Genomic DNA, 15289 nt, shown 5'->3' on the forward strand with positions numbered 1-15289 from the left:
CCACGTTTTTGGGCCACGGTACGGTCAGGAAGCTGTGGATCCGTGATTTTTGTGGTGGATGCTGTGCCCATGGCCATGATCTTTGATCTGATGGTGACTTTGGGCTGATCTAGTGCAAAAATCATGAGGATCCATGAGGATCCGTGTTTTTTAACCATGTTTTTGCGCTCCTGCGCCCCCCCCCCGAAACAGTGGATGCGTGATTTTTTTGATGCTTTCTACAGAGTAAGACATGGTCTACAGTATCATGGTGGTTTTATTTAATTTGAATGAAAAAATCATATGAATTCACGAGGATCCGTGTAGATCCGCCTTTTCCCTTTTTCCCTCATGGGGTATTAAATTTATAATTTTTTACTTACCTTTAACATATTTTTGCAATTGTTTTTTATATGGTACATATAATTCTTAAATCAGCACATTTTCTCTAATATTAAAACTGCAGAAGTAATTAGTAGCATGGATATCAAAAGTAAGGTGAAAGATGGTTCGCTGGTAGACAGGATGGGGGCACAGAAACACACACAAAAATATATTTTTAACTCAAAAGTAAATAATCCATGTTTATTCTTCCACAGCACAAGCAGACCACTGGCAGATTCCAAGAAAGCTGGAGCTGAGGGCAACAGCTGTTCAACAGACAAGACTGGGGAGCAACTTGGGGGCAATTTGGGAGGCAAGGGGGAAAGGGCTTTCTTCTCTTATGAGGTCCCTGGCTTTGGGAAGGCAGTGCCAGCCTTATCTCCTTCCCAAAGCGGGGCGGGGGGACGAGTGAACAATTACTAGGGTTTTGATGGTTAAATATTTACAAAATCCACTTGGAGGCACCAGATATCGGTCTGTACTGGCGCACTTTGTGACAGATTACAAATGGACTAGACAAAATATACTTCTTAAAATGGCGGCCAGAGCAAGACCAATATTTGGCGCCACCAAGTGGAATTTCTTAATTTTGCACCAGCTCAGTGCCCTGTACAAAAATACTGCTGGCACCACTTCAGCCCTGCAGTGGATCAAGGCACTTGTTCCAGGGCTCCATCAGGGTCCTAAAGCCCTTCCACTAGCTGCACAAGTGCTTATTGGGTTTGGCAGGAGGACTCTGGGACATGGCCAGAGCCCTTGCACCACCTTCCCAAAGTCAGGTAAGCTGTCCCACACCTTTCTGGGGTCTGTACTGGGAAATTTGTGGATTTACACATTTTCCCCCCATATACGGGATCCTTCTACACATTCAGCTGAGTGGGGCCCCAAATTTTGTCTCCCAGTGTCCTGTCCTGACACGGTGACAGACAAAGATATACTTGCAGCAAAATAAATAGTGGGTCCACAGTTCATAAGCATATGCTCCACCCTGCCACCTACTTCTGTTCTTGAAACACTAACTAACTGGTGGGTAATAAGCCTGAGGCAAAGGGATATGCACAATAAAGATCCACCCTTAATGTTGGCTCGGTGGTATTAGCAACACTGAAGTGATCAGTCTTCATAAACCCCCTCGACATGAGAGAGAGTAGTAGGTTAAAATGAGATAAGGGGGTGGCTCTTCAGAGGTAACAAAACAGCAGCCCCTAAAAGCCACCAGATGCAGGGCGACCTCATTTCTCAGAAATAGTCATTAGAAATATGACAATTAAGCAAAGTAGTTCAGTCGTACCTTTTTGTATGATTAAGAACTTATGCGCATCACAGGTTTCACCACTAGGGGCACAGTTGGGATTTTTGGGCTGGCTGAAATAGTATAGAACGATGTAGAAATGAGAACAGGAATAATGGACTGGAATCAGTGCTAAGTATCTCAGAAGTATTATACCCTACAAGCAAAGGAGATCGCTACAGGCAATGTATTCTATCATATATGAGGTTCTGCTGATTGAAAAGGCATCAAGATTGACAAACTGAAATGAGCATCCTACATAAACATAGTTCAGACGCTAAATCCACTGCAATGAAGGCTGGGCAATGTTTGGTTTTCAACACTGTAATGTGTCAACAGCTAAACACTGTGATATGCCAATATAACATGATGTTGAAATAAGGGTGGGACTATGTAGAGGCAGGGCAACATTTTTCCCAACATGAGAACTACAGATGCAATTAGTAGCATAGATATCAAAATAAGGTGAGAGAGTGCTCCCTAATAGTCAAACAGGAGACTCAGACAGACAGACAGATGCACATACACACAGAGGAGAAGGGAGGAAATAGGCTTAAACAATAACACAAGGCTTATTCTTATTTTCTTAACCTCATAAGTAAATAACCCCAGTTCTTTCTTCCATGGGACTAGCGGTGGCTTCCAAGCGAGTCATGGTTCTTGGTGAGTCCAGGGTCCTAAGGTCCCAGTGCAGGAGGTGCAAGGGAAAGTAAATAAAAAAATGGACAGTGAAGGAATCCCACACTGGGATTTATTCCCCCATTTCCACACACACACCTGAGCAAAACTCAATCATATGAAGGTGCGGCCATGGCGCTGTTGGCATCCCAGAGCACAGGGCTCTAAGAAGGAGGTGACAGCTCCGCACCATGTGCAGGAAAACTGCTGGATTCCGCATTGCAGCAAAACAAGGTGCCACCTCTAGGGCTCTGGCAGGTCCTAGAGCCCGTCTTTCCTTCCCTAGCTTCCGGCTTTGGAAGGGCAGTGTGAGGCTTCCCGGATGTGGTCAGAGCCCTGGCAGTGACTTGCCAGAGCCCGGGCACTGCCTTCACTGAGGGATGCAACAGCACCATTTTATGACAGATCGTGATAGGAACAGAAAATGGACTTCATGAAATGGTGCCCGGTGTACAACATTGTGATATGTAACCAGCTAAACATCACGATATACTGAGATCACAAACTTTTACTTTAACATATGGTTACATTTTGCATCAGCACATTTTACATCATAGTTTTTTTACATCAGCACATTTTCTCTTAAATTAAAACTGTTGAAGTAATTAAACAACAGGGGAAGGTTTAATTCAATTTTTTTAAACTTAGAAGCAAATAATCACAGTTTATTATTCCACGGCACTAGCAGCAGCATCTGAGTTAGCTTCTGAGTTCTGAGCTTCTGACAGATGGGAGACCTCTGGGGTACAGCATACCAAAGTTAGGTAACCAGCCCTCCACACATTTCCCCCCACATTCAGCTGAGTGGAGACTCAGATTTTGTCACCCAGCATCCTGCCCTGACAAAACCATATACTAGCACTAAAAGGAATAATCGCAGTTTATTGTTCCACGGCACTAGCAGCAGCTTCTAAGTTAGCACCAGCTAACCCTGCAGAGCTGGGCAGCAACCTGCAGGGTTTAGGGAGGTGGGCCAAGGGTCCCAGTGAAGGTGTGTTGAGCAGTTAAATAAAGAAACCAAAGCTAGGATCAAATGAGGTTTTCCCAGCTTTGGGTAAGAACTGCCAGGGTTCTGGTAACACACCAGATCCCTCACACTGCCTTCCCAAAGGAGGATAAAATGGACAGATTTTAATAATCTTTTAAGTCAATATGTGGCACGCCTAAATGGAACTTCTCAATTATGAATCTTCATAATTTTGTAGCACTTCAGCTCAGATCCCTGTGCCGGATCCCCGCATTGCAGCCAAACAAGGTGTCACCTCTAGGGCTCTGGCAGGTCCTAGAGCCCGTCTTTCCTTCCCTAGCTTCCGGCTTTGGAAGGGCAGTGTGAGGCTTTCCGGATGTGGTCAGAGCCCTGGCAGTGACTTGCCAGAGCCCGGGCACTGCCTTCACTGAGGGATGCAACAGCACCATTTTATGACAGATCGTGATAGGAACAGAAAACGTACTAAATGAAATGGCGCCCGGTGTACAACATTGTGATATGTTACCAGCTAAACATCACGATATACCAAGATCACAACTGCCCCAGAGCCCTTGCACTGTATTCCTAAATTCAGGTAAGCAGCCCTCCACCTTGCTGCCACCCCATTCTGGGGATTTGTGGCTTTACGTACCCCCCCCCCCAATATGGGGATTACAGTTTATTTTTCCACAGAACTATCATGGCCCTGCCTGCAGAGAGAGCCCAATGGAGGAGCAAGGAAGAGGGAAAGAAGTTCCTAGCAAGAACCGTAAGGCATCTCACACTGGCATCTCCCTCATATCGTACCAGCCTGGTGCCTGGTGCTTAAAACAAGAAGCTCATGGTATCTATATTACTAAGGAAAGTTCCCAGGTAGGCTGCTTTCTTGAGTACCTGCTCTTGTGGTTTGCTGCCCTCTGCAGGAAGCAGGGGACAGTTGAGGCAGCAGGAACCACAAGAGAAGTGATGACCAGCTTCACAAACCGGCTCCGACACTGATTTTTTTGACATACCACATGCACACATTGTTATGTATATCACCACATGGAGTATGATGATCTAATGTTGAACTCCCCCTCTCCACTGCCCTGGAAACTTCCACAGCCCTTGTGCTACTAGGGATGTTGGAGAAAATCTGTTCCGTTCACTTTTAATGGAGAATCTCACTAACCCACACTTCCTGAATCAATACCAGAACCAAAATGCAGCCATCCTTTGAAATGCACATCTCCAGATTTTGCAATGCAGTTCTCCAGCCAACAAATCACTTTTGTTCATTTTCATTCATACACACACACACACTGCTATATCATGAAAAATATCAAAGTGGTTTATAATAATATCTATATAGTATAAAACCACATAAAATTATAAGCTTTTCTGAAAGATGTTTAAGGTTAGCTGAACAGAATTGATTAAGGACTGATTTAGGAGGCACCTGTTGAATCTCTATTGGCAGAGTATCCCACAGCATGCGGTGGATGTGTACAAAATGTTGTGTACCACGTGTACCAAAATGCTGAGGTAATGTGCACATAAAAAGGCAGATTCATGGAAAAAAACATACAAAATGCATTGTAGTGGTAAAATTGCTTTCCAAGATGTATATATTAGGATACATTTGCACTAAATGCTGATGAATTTTCATGAAGTGTGTGTGTGTGTATCTCACAGACTGATGTGGAAATGTGAATAACTGAATTTAAGATTTTTAAAAAAACCAGGAGAAGCTGAGAGAAGCCAAAATGTACATATTCACCCAGTTCTGGGCCCTACTGAAGTCAGAATCCTGATGTCAGTAGACACAAAAAGTAAGAGCATGGCTCTGAAGACTGTTCAGAAACTTCAGCTGGTGCAGAATTCAGCGGCCAGGTTGTGGGCAGGATGGTTTCAGCATATAACACCAATTGCAATACCTCAAGGACCGCCTCTCCCCATATGACCTACCCAGACCTTTAGATCATCTTTTGAGGCCTTCTCCTCCAAGAGAGGTCCAGAGGGTGGCAGCATGAGAACAGGCCTTTTCTGTAGTGGCTCCCTGCTTGTGGAATGGCTTTCCCAGGGAGGCTCACCTCACGCTCTCATTACATATCTTTCCTCTTCTCCTAAGACTCTGGCTAGTTAAACAATCTCTTAAACTGTGCAGGAGAGTTATTGCTTTGTTTGTTTGTTACTATGCTATGTATTTTTGCCTTTTAACATTGTAAACTGCCCTGTGATCCTCAGATGAAGGGTAGTATAGAAAATAGATAGATAGATAAATAAATAACTCTGCCCTGCACATTACCTTTCCACAGGCAATTGCTCTGGCTGTTTCTGCTGCTTCAAGCTCTGATAATGGAAGTGAACCAGGATGAAAGGAAAGTTGTGCAGGACCCAAAAAGAGGATACAGTGGTACCTTGGGTTACAGACGCTTCAGGTTACAGACTCCACTAACCCAGAAACAATATCTCGGGTTAAGAACTTTGCTTCAGGATGAGAACAGAAATCGCGTGTCGGCAGCACAGTGGCAGCAGGAGGCCCCATTAGCTAAAGTGGTACCTCAGGTTAAGCGGGACGCGGGTGGCGCTGTGGGTTAAAGCCTCAGCGCCTAGGGCTTGCCGATCGAAAGGTCGGCGGTTTGAATCCCCGCGGCGGGGTGCGCTCCCGTTGTTCGGTCCCAGCGCCTGCCAACCTAGCAGTTCGAAAGCACTCTCGGGTGCAAGTAGATAAATAGGGACCACTTACTAGCGGGAAGGTAAACAGCGTTTCCGTGTGCGGCTCTGGCTCGCCAGAGCAGCGATGTCACGCTGGCCACGTGACCCGGAAGAGTCTTCGGACAGCGCTGGCCCCCGGCCTCTTGAGTGAGATGGGCGCACAACCCTAGAGTCTGTCAAGACTGGCCCGTACGGGCAGGGGTACCTTTACCTTTTTACCTCAGGTTAAGAACAGTTTCAGGTTAAGAACAGACCTCCAGAACGAATTAAGTTCTTAACCTGATGTACCACTGCACCTCTTTTGCATAAAATGTCCATGTGTGTGGACACACATATATTAGGGTTGCCATATGTCATAAAGTTAAACTCTGGACAGGAAAGTTGTTGAGCTTTTTTCTTTTTGCCCAAAGTTGAGTTTTGTTTTGTTTGTTTGTTTTGCAAAATTTCCCAAATATTTTTTTTGCCTGGACACCGCTTGGGGTTGCAGTATGCCAGATATGTCCAGATGTATGGCATTCCTAATACACACACACACAAACACACACACCCTGCAAATTTAAAAATGATATAATTTAAATATGAAAACAAACCTTACTATAACAGGGAAAACTGTGTCTGGGTGAGCTGTGTCTTTATTTATATATTTATTAAATTTCTACAGGAAATTACTGCAGGAGATTGTAGGATATGGTGACTTCAAGCTGCTGCAAACACCCTTTGGATCATCACTGCTCCAACTGCCCAACACCAGGTCACATAGGAAGCTGCCTTAAGGTTAGTCAGACTCCTGGCCCATCCAGGTCAGTACTGTCTACACTGATTGGAAGTGTCTGTCCAGGGTTTCAGAGGAGTCTTAACCAGCTCCATCTGGAGATGCCAGGGACTCAATCAGTGACATTCTACCATGTTCTCTACCACTGAGCTACCACCTTTCTTCAACCAGGAGGTACACAGGAAACTGCTTTACATATTCAGACTGTTGGGCCATCTAGCTCCATATCATCTACACCAGGAATAGGAAACTTGTGGCCTTCTGTATGTCGTCAGACTACATCACCCCTGACCACTGAACATCCTGCCTGGGGCTGGTGGGAATTCAACTGTAACAAGTTTGGGAGGCGCACAAGGTCTGCATCCCTGGTATCCACTGACTGCTGGAAGCTCTCCAGGGTTTTAGACATGGGAGATGCTGGAGGTTGAACTTGAGACCTTCTATCTGCAAAGCATTTGCTCAACCACTAAGCCATTGATCATAAAACACTAGACCGAGAATCCCCCTTAATCCTGGAATTGACTCTGCCAGGCTACTCTCTACTTCAAACATAAGCAGCAAACCAGTGCACAAAGAAGGACATGTCACTTGGCTCTCATTTTAGCACCATCTTCACCAACCTAGTGACTTTCAGCTCTTTTGGATTCCAACTCCCAATAGCCCCAGGCAGCTTGTGGCTGGTTGGTGAAGCTTGGCCTAGCACCTCAAGCATCAGAAAGCTCTTAAGATCTACATAGGGGTATAGGGGCATTCCATCCAGAACCTGAAATTGTCTCTGTTGCGAGCCCAGATTACTTCTCTTAGGCTCTTTGACTGTAAGCCTGGGTCACCCTGATGCTGTGGGTGTTTTCCCATATTGCAACAGGAAACCAACAGAAATGGCGCAATGTGGTGGTTATTGCTAAGAACTTGAGATCAGAAGTCCCATGCCATAGTTCAAATCTTGCCATAGCCATGCATTCGCTAGGCCTATGACAGTTTCAGCCCCAGAGTAGTAACAATGCTCCCTCTGTTTAAGTGTTTTCACCTATGCAGTCAAAAGCAGCCCAATAAGAGTGAGGAATCAGCCAACTAGGGGAAGCCCTGAAGTTTGCATAAGTGCAAAAATATGTTTGGGGGTGGGCCTAAAGGGAAGGAAACCCCTGAAACAGTCCAACAAGGACTGAACATGCTGAGTAGCCACATAATATTGGCTTATTTTATTTTTTAAGTGGGGTGGGGAGAGAGGAGAAAAACAGGGAGGAGGAATTGAATGGAGTGTCTGGAACAGGAGAACTCATCCGATACAGCAATATTTTGATTATAATGGCTAGTTGTGAGAGGCATATATTAGTTCTTATGCATGCGAAGGGTATACAGTACAGTGGTACCTTGGGTTACATACGCTTCAGGTTACATACGCTTCAGGTTACATACGCTTCAGGTTACAGACTCTGCTAACCCAGAAAGAGTACCTCGGGTCAAGAACTTTGCTTCAGGATGAGAACAGAAATCGTGCAGCGGCAGCGCAGCACAAGAGGCCCCATTAGCTAAAGTGGTGCTTCAGGTTAAGAACAGTTCCAGGTTAAGAACAGACTTCCAGAACAAATTAAGTTCTTAACCCAAGGTACCACTGTACAGATAATGAAAGCTCTTTTATCAATGTTCTCCACCCTGTTCTTTTCCCACTTGTATCTTTTTGATACAGGTGTGGAATTATTATTATTAAAAAAAAATTTTTCAAGACTGAAAAGTGACTTGAGAAGTGAGGAAAATCCTCACCTTTACAGGAAAATCATATAATGATAAATATTCCTTTTTTTGCAATTGGAGAACTGTGTAGCTGAAGAAAAAGGAGAAGAGTCTGACTGAGATTACCAATTGTGCAACATAGTAAAAAGGAAAGGGGGGGGGCAAATCCCCTAACATATACTCCTATGTAATTACTGTATTTTGCTAACCAAACACTGTGGAGAACTGTAAAAGCACTGAATCGCAACACATTCCATCAATAGCTTTTAAAGTTTCCATGACAAATCCTGCCCTATAGAAATAAGCCAAATGACTGTGAGCTAAGGGCCATTTCAAAGGCAAAGTTCCTCTCACAAGCCACACACTGCCCACTGGCAAGAAGCTTTCTGCTGTTTCACACAGGTGACATTCCTAGTCTTACCGGGAGATACAGGGGATGGAACCTGGGACCTCCTGGTTACGAATCAGATGCTCTGCCACTGAACCTGTAGATCTTCCCTGGGCCTAATGAACTGCAGTGAAGGGGTGTTGGGTATTTGGCTCTGGGATAACTAACTCAATGGTAGTGCCTATGCTCTCCTCCCATATGCATGTCTCAGGCCAGGTCATCCTTGCATAGGGATGGGTGGGAAATTGGATTCAGTCTGCATTTAAAGGCGAACCTACCAAATCCACTCTTCCTGACAAACCAGAACACAACCATATTTCTAAATGCACACTACCTCAAATTTTTCAGTAGAGTACCACAAGTAACACGTAAAACAATGCATTTATAAAGTCTGCATCAAAGTGCATACATTAGTGAAAACAGCATGCAAAAATGCATTATAATGGGAGAAGTTGCTTTGCAATAATTTACATTAGCAAGATTTGCAAGGGTCTCTCCCAGCCCAACCTGGAGATGCCGGGGACCGAACCTGGGACCTTCTGCATGCAAGGCAGATGCTCTGCCACCAGTCAGCTTCTGTATATGGAGCATGTGTGTGTTTGTGATACTATTTCATCCTTCACACAAGACATTAAAAATAATGGTCTCAGGTTCCAACCTCAGGTTCCAACCCCAGAACCTCTAGCTAAAAAATCTGAGGTGCCAGGGCTGTGAAAGATAGATGACAGTTGAAGTAGGCAATTCTGGAATAGACAGCTGGGTTTACTGCACAACAGCTTCTTCCACCTGTCATGAGCCCAGTGGTGTTATTGCACCAGAGACCAATTTGGTCAAAGAATCAAGTGTCTAGGAAAATACTTCCCAAAGAAATCCAATACAGAACCCCTCTCTCAATTGCCAAAAAAACCCTACTATTGTTGCAATTTAAAAACATATATATGGGGTGTGGGGAAAGCCAACCAATACTTCTACTAAATTCATAAGGAAATGAAGAAATACTGCAAGAAACTGGATTTCGGCTGAACCAAGCAAAAGAAACCCAAAACACCACACGTTTTACCTTGGCTTTCAGGGGTGTCACTGGAGACCTTTCTTTCTCCCTCTCAATTGCCTTTGGCACTGACGCCACCCTCAGGGGCTCCATTTTCCAGCAACCGTTTTGTTTCTGCCACAAGTGGGCAAGAAGAACCAGCTTGCTCCTTCTTCTCTCATCAATCTGTTGGTCCTGTGCATTGTTGGCCCCGAGGAATAGCTATGCTGGAGAGCAATTGCGGACAGCCCTGTCCAATCTCCTGGCCCTCGTGCGGCTGAGCGGAGATTTACCTGTCAAACACCTCCACCCCACCCCACCCCACCTTCTTTATCCTTGGGCTTCTCTTGATTTCCCAATGGCCTCTTGCTTGGTGGCTCTAGCAGTGCAGTGTCTCACCTTTCACCCGGAGTAAAAGGACAACTCCTTGGTCGGTTTGTTTTAGTTAGGGCTAAAAACTGCCTGGAATGTAGTGAGGCAAAGGAATAAGGTTGCTGTCCTGCCATAGGCAACTTTTTGCTCTATCTCACTCCTTGTTGTCCACACCAGGGAAAGTACCTTGATGACGAGGGTGCCTGTTGATGAGGGAAGCAGCTGAAATGGCACAAGCAAAAAATTTTCGCTGCAAACTAGTCATCGGTTGCTTTTCCCTCCACAAAGGAGGAAAAAAAATATGTCTACAAGAGTCAGTGGTTGCTTAGTGGGGAAAAATTAGTCCTTGTTAAATTCAGCATCATTTTAATGCAAATTTTTCATAATATCCATATGCTTGTATGCACTTTGTCTAATATACACATTTTGGAAAGCGGTGTAACTTCATATAATCCATTTGTGTATATTGTTTTCATGGGTACATTCATTTTTATGCTCACTCTCCCCCAAAATGTGCATAATGGAGTACTGAATTGCTAAAAAGGAAGGAAGGAAGGAAGGAAGGAAGGAAGGAAGGAAGGAAGGAAGGTGTGAATTGTGAACAATGTCTGTTTTCTTGTTTCATGTATTGTTTTGGAAAGTGAAGTTTAGGTATAGATTCATCTTTAAATGCAAACTAAATTGAGTTTCTCCCTCATCCCTATGGGAGAGACAGTGTGGACAGACAATTGGATTCAGATATGGAAGATGTGAATTCACCCCAAAGATAATGCTGTTCCCTAGTCTCTGTTGTGTATTGAGTCAAAGGATTTTATATCTGTATTATTATTGTCTATATTTGCATTAGGGTAAAGTAACTGCCTTTTGGTTTCAGGGGGTACAGCTACTATTGGTTCATTTAAACTGCTGTATTTGGATCCTCTGTCTTATTGGTTTCCTCCAAAAGGCAGGACTGTGATTGCCTGATATTGTTCCCTCCAAAATGTATCCTTTCTAGCTAGTCCCCTGTCCCTATAAATGTAGCTTTCCCCTCCTCAGTCTTCAGTCTTGTTTGCTGTAATAAAGAAGTGTTACTAGAGAACTGTCTCCAGCAGATTATGTCAAGAGAGCTGAAATCACAAACCCCACGTCACAACAACTGGCGACGAAGGTGGGATCCGGAATGCTGAGGAGCGGTTAAACGCAGCCCTGCCTCAGAGTCCGGATTGCAGCTAAGAACAAGACTCACTGGCCAGCTGAGAAGACGACCCTGCCACAGGACAATGGAGAGTCCAAGGGTATTGGAGCCCTTCCAGCCATCAGAGCCCCACACGTGGGAAGACTACGTCGAACGCTTCGAGTTCTTCGCAGTGGCTCAAGGGATCACCGATGCCAGCAAAAGAAGGGCCACATTCCTGAGCTACTGTGGGCCTGAGACCTTCAAGCTGGCCAAGGCATTGCTTGCTCCAGCGAAGCTAAGTGAGACATCTCTCAAAGATATTCTTGCCTGCCTAACAAGCCATTTGGCGCCTACTGAGACCAAGATGGCCCGGCGGATGGAGTTTCATGAGAGGCAGCAGCGTGCTGGGGAGTCTGTATCTGCATTTCTAGCTGAACTGCGGAAGCTCGCTCAGCACTGCGACTTCCAAAATCTGGAAGAGACTCTCCTGGATCGGTTTATCGGTGGTCTGAGCAGCAAGAAAGCCAGAAGACGCATCGTGGCTAAAGAAGAGGTTACCCTTGCTTCAGCCTTGAAGGAGGCCACCGCCACGGAGAATTATGAAAGAGAGGAGCTTGATGCCAGTCGCAAGGCCCCTAAGCCACAGATAGAAGTTGCGCATGCCATGGACGAGCTAGAGGCTACTCCGAGCCAGAGCCCAGTCCGTGGGGTCGAGTCAGTGCGTCAGGCCTGCACAGTGCACAAAGATCACCGAGGCAGGTGTCCAGGTTGTGGCGGAAACCATGAGCGGAAGAGTTGTCGTTTCCGGGATGCTATGTGCCGGACGTGCGGGAAGACAGGTCACATCGCCAGGGTCTGTAGATCGGCGGCGTTGGGAGCGACAGGAACACCTAGACTGGAGCATCGCAGACCGCCCACAGCAACCCATTTTCTAAAGGACTGCCACTATGTAACGGAGATCAACGGGAGGGTCGTGCAGTTCCCAGCGCAAGGCAAGGCACACGTCAAGGTGAAGATTGAGGGTCAGCAGTGCGACATGGAGGTGGACTCCGGATCTGGATTCACTATCGTGTCGGACCAGACCGCGAGGACATTCTTCCCCAGGGGTAAGTTGCCCCCTCTGGAGCCCTTCCCGGCAACCTTGCAGTCATACTCAGCGGGCCGCATCCATGTTATGGGAATGTGTGCCGTGAGAGTTCAGTTCCGGGACAAACAGGCTGTACTCAAACTGGTGATTGCGAAGGGCAGTCGCCCCAGTCTCCTGGGCACTGACTGGTTCCCCGCCCTGGGACTGAGTATATCAGGGCTTAATTCAATCCAAACCTGCCCTGAGATGAGCGAGGCATTATGCAAAGAGTTTGCTGGTCTCTTTAATGGAAAACTGGGTTGTTATAAAGGGCCCCCAGTTGACTTCGAGTTGGACCCTGGGGTGGCCCCAATCCGACTCAAACCAAGGCGAGTGCCATTTGCACTGCAACCCAAGATCGAAGCAGAGCTGGATAAATTGGTCAAGCAGGGAGTTCTCTCACCCGTGGACTCTGCTAAGTGGGAGACTCCAATCGTCACGCCCCTTAAAGCAAATGGGGAAGTCAGGATCTGTGCAGATTACAAATGTACTATCAATAAGGCACTCAGGGGAAACTCATACCCCATTCCAGTCGTATCACATCTGTTGGCTAAACTGGCTGGGGGCAAGGTGTTTGCCAAAATTGACCTGGCACAAGCCTACCAACAGCTGCCAGTAACCCCACAATCAGCGGAAGCACAGACTATTGTCACACATAAAGGGGCGTTCAGAGTTAACAGATTACAATTTGGAGTTTGTGTGGCCCCAGGGATTTTTCAAGGGCTCATGGAACGCCTGTTAAGAGGTCTGCCGGGGGTCTTGCCATTTTTTGATGACGTTTTGATTGCTGGAAAAGACCCACAGGAACTGGTTGCGCGTGTCCGTGCAGTGTTGCTCAAGTTCAAGGAGGTGGGGTTGCAACTGAAAAAGGAAAAATGCAGTTTTGGGGTGCCAGCTGTGGATTTCTTGGGGTTTAAAATTGATGCATCAGGCATCCACCCCACAGATGCTAAGATTAAGGCCATCATCGAGGCACCACGACCACAGAACAAGACGGAGTTGCAGTCATTCCTGGGACTTATTAACTTTTATCATTCGTTCTTACCCCATAAAGCTTCGGTAGCTGAACCATTACATAGACTGTTGCAGAAAAAGAATGTGTGGCGATGGGGGCAGGGGCAGCAGAAGGCTTTTGACTCCTTGCGAAGAATGCTGAGTAGCGGGAGCGTCCTTGCTCATTATGATGAGTCAAAGCCGCTGGTCCTGGCTTGTGATGCCTCTCAATACGGCCTGGGGGCGGTGCTGAGTCATAGGGAACTGGATGGGTCGGAAAAGCCCATCTCTTTCTATTCCCGTACGTTGTCGCCCACGGAGCGCAACTATGCTCAAATTGACAAAGAGGCGCTTGCAATTGTGGCAGGAATCAAAAAGTTCCATGATTATGTGTACGGTCGCCATTTCTCCATTGAAACGGACCACAAACCACTGTTAGGGTTGTTCAACCCGAACAAACAAACGCCACAAATTCTCTCCCCCAGAATGTTGCGTTGGTCTATATTCCTGAACGGGTTCCAGTACACCTTGACCCATGTGCCGGGGAAACGGTTGTGCCACGCTGATGCGCTGAGTCGATTGCCCCTTCCTGGCGGGAGCAATGAGGATCCCGCTCCAGCGGAGCACATAATGATGCTGGAAACACTTCCGGGGGCTCCTGTAACGGCTACTGATATAGCTGAGAAAACGAGGAAAGATGCTGTTCTCTCCCGTGTGCTCACTTGGGTGGGGAGGGGGTGGCCAGGTGGTCCGCATGAAGACAAATTCAGGCCTTATGCGACAAGGCAGCACGAGTTGTCCATGCATAAGGGTTGTCTCCTGTGGGGAGATAGGGTGATCATCCCAGCACCACTGAGAAACAGGGTGCTTGAGACGCTTCACATGGGACACCCGGGAATGGTCAGGATGAAGTCGCTAGCCCGATGTTATGTGTGGTGGCCTGGAATGGACCAGAACATAGAACAATGGGTACGAACATGTAAGGCATGCCAAGAGGTGCGGCCAGAAGTGGCCAGAGCACCAGTTCACTGGTGGGAGCAGTCCAGATCTCCCTGGAGCCGGCTGCACTTAGATTTTGCTGGGCCATTCCGGGGGAAGGTCTTTTTGGTTGTCGTCGATGCATATTCCAAATGGTTAGAAGTGGCGATGGTCCCTAGCATGGCATCAGCTGCCGTAATCAAGGTGTTGAGGCAGCTGTTTGCAACCCACGGGTTACCTGAGACCATTGTATCAGATAATGGGGCAGCTTTTGTATCCCAAGAATTCAGGGCATTCTTGGCTGATAACTTCATAAGAGGGGTCACATCCGCGCCCTTTCACCCATCCTCCAATGGGCAGGCTGAGCGCATGGTAAGAACAGCCAAAGAATCCATTGCGCGCTTAATGGAGGGTAACTGGTCAGCTCGCATCGCGCGAATGTTATTTTTGCAGCATGCGACGCCGTGTACTGCGACGGGCAAGTCGCCAGCTGAGCTGCTCTTGGGTAGAAGACTGGTAACGGTGCTGGATTATGTCCACCCGGATAAAATGCCAAACCATAATTCAAGAGCAACCCCCCAGGCTGAGACTGACACAACAAGGTATCTCGCCCCTGAAGATCTGGTCTGGGTGAGGAACTATTCACGAGGTTCGCGGTGGGTGGCTGGTGTGGTCACCCGGGCTAGTGGACCTGTGTCCTATTATGTAACCTTGGAAAATGGGCAAGTTTGGAAGAGACATATA

The 15289-nt window shown here is 46.6% G+C and overlaps 1 long non-coding RNA gene across 2 annotated transcripts in view; it reads left to right on the forward strand.

Annotated features, from left to right (window-relative positions):
• The first annotated feature begins 3715 nt into the window (after window positions 1-3715).
• Window positions 3716-15289, forward strand: part of LOC310669702 — a 41896-nt gene continuing 30322 nt past the window's right edge. For both annotated transcript variants that reach the window (XR_014507280.1, XR_014507281.1), the window contains exons 1-3: window positions 3716-3894; window positions 3993-4172; window positions 6658-6770. This is a non-coding gene — a long non-coding RNA (uncharacterized lncRNA). The remainder of the gene's footprint in view (window positions 3895-3992; window positions 4173-6657; window positions 6771-15289) is intronic.

Source organism: Podarcis tiliguerta (assembly GCF_965153285.1).
Source record: "Podarcis tiliguerta genome assembly, chromosome: Z".
NCBI lineage: Eukaryota > Metazoa > Chordata > Lepidosauria > Squamata > Lacertidae > Podarcis > Podarcis tiliguerta.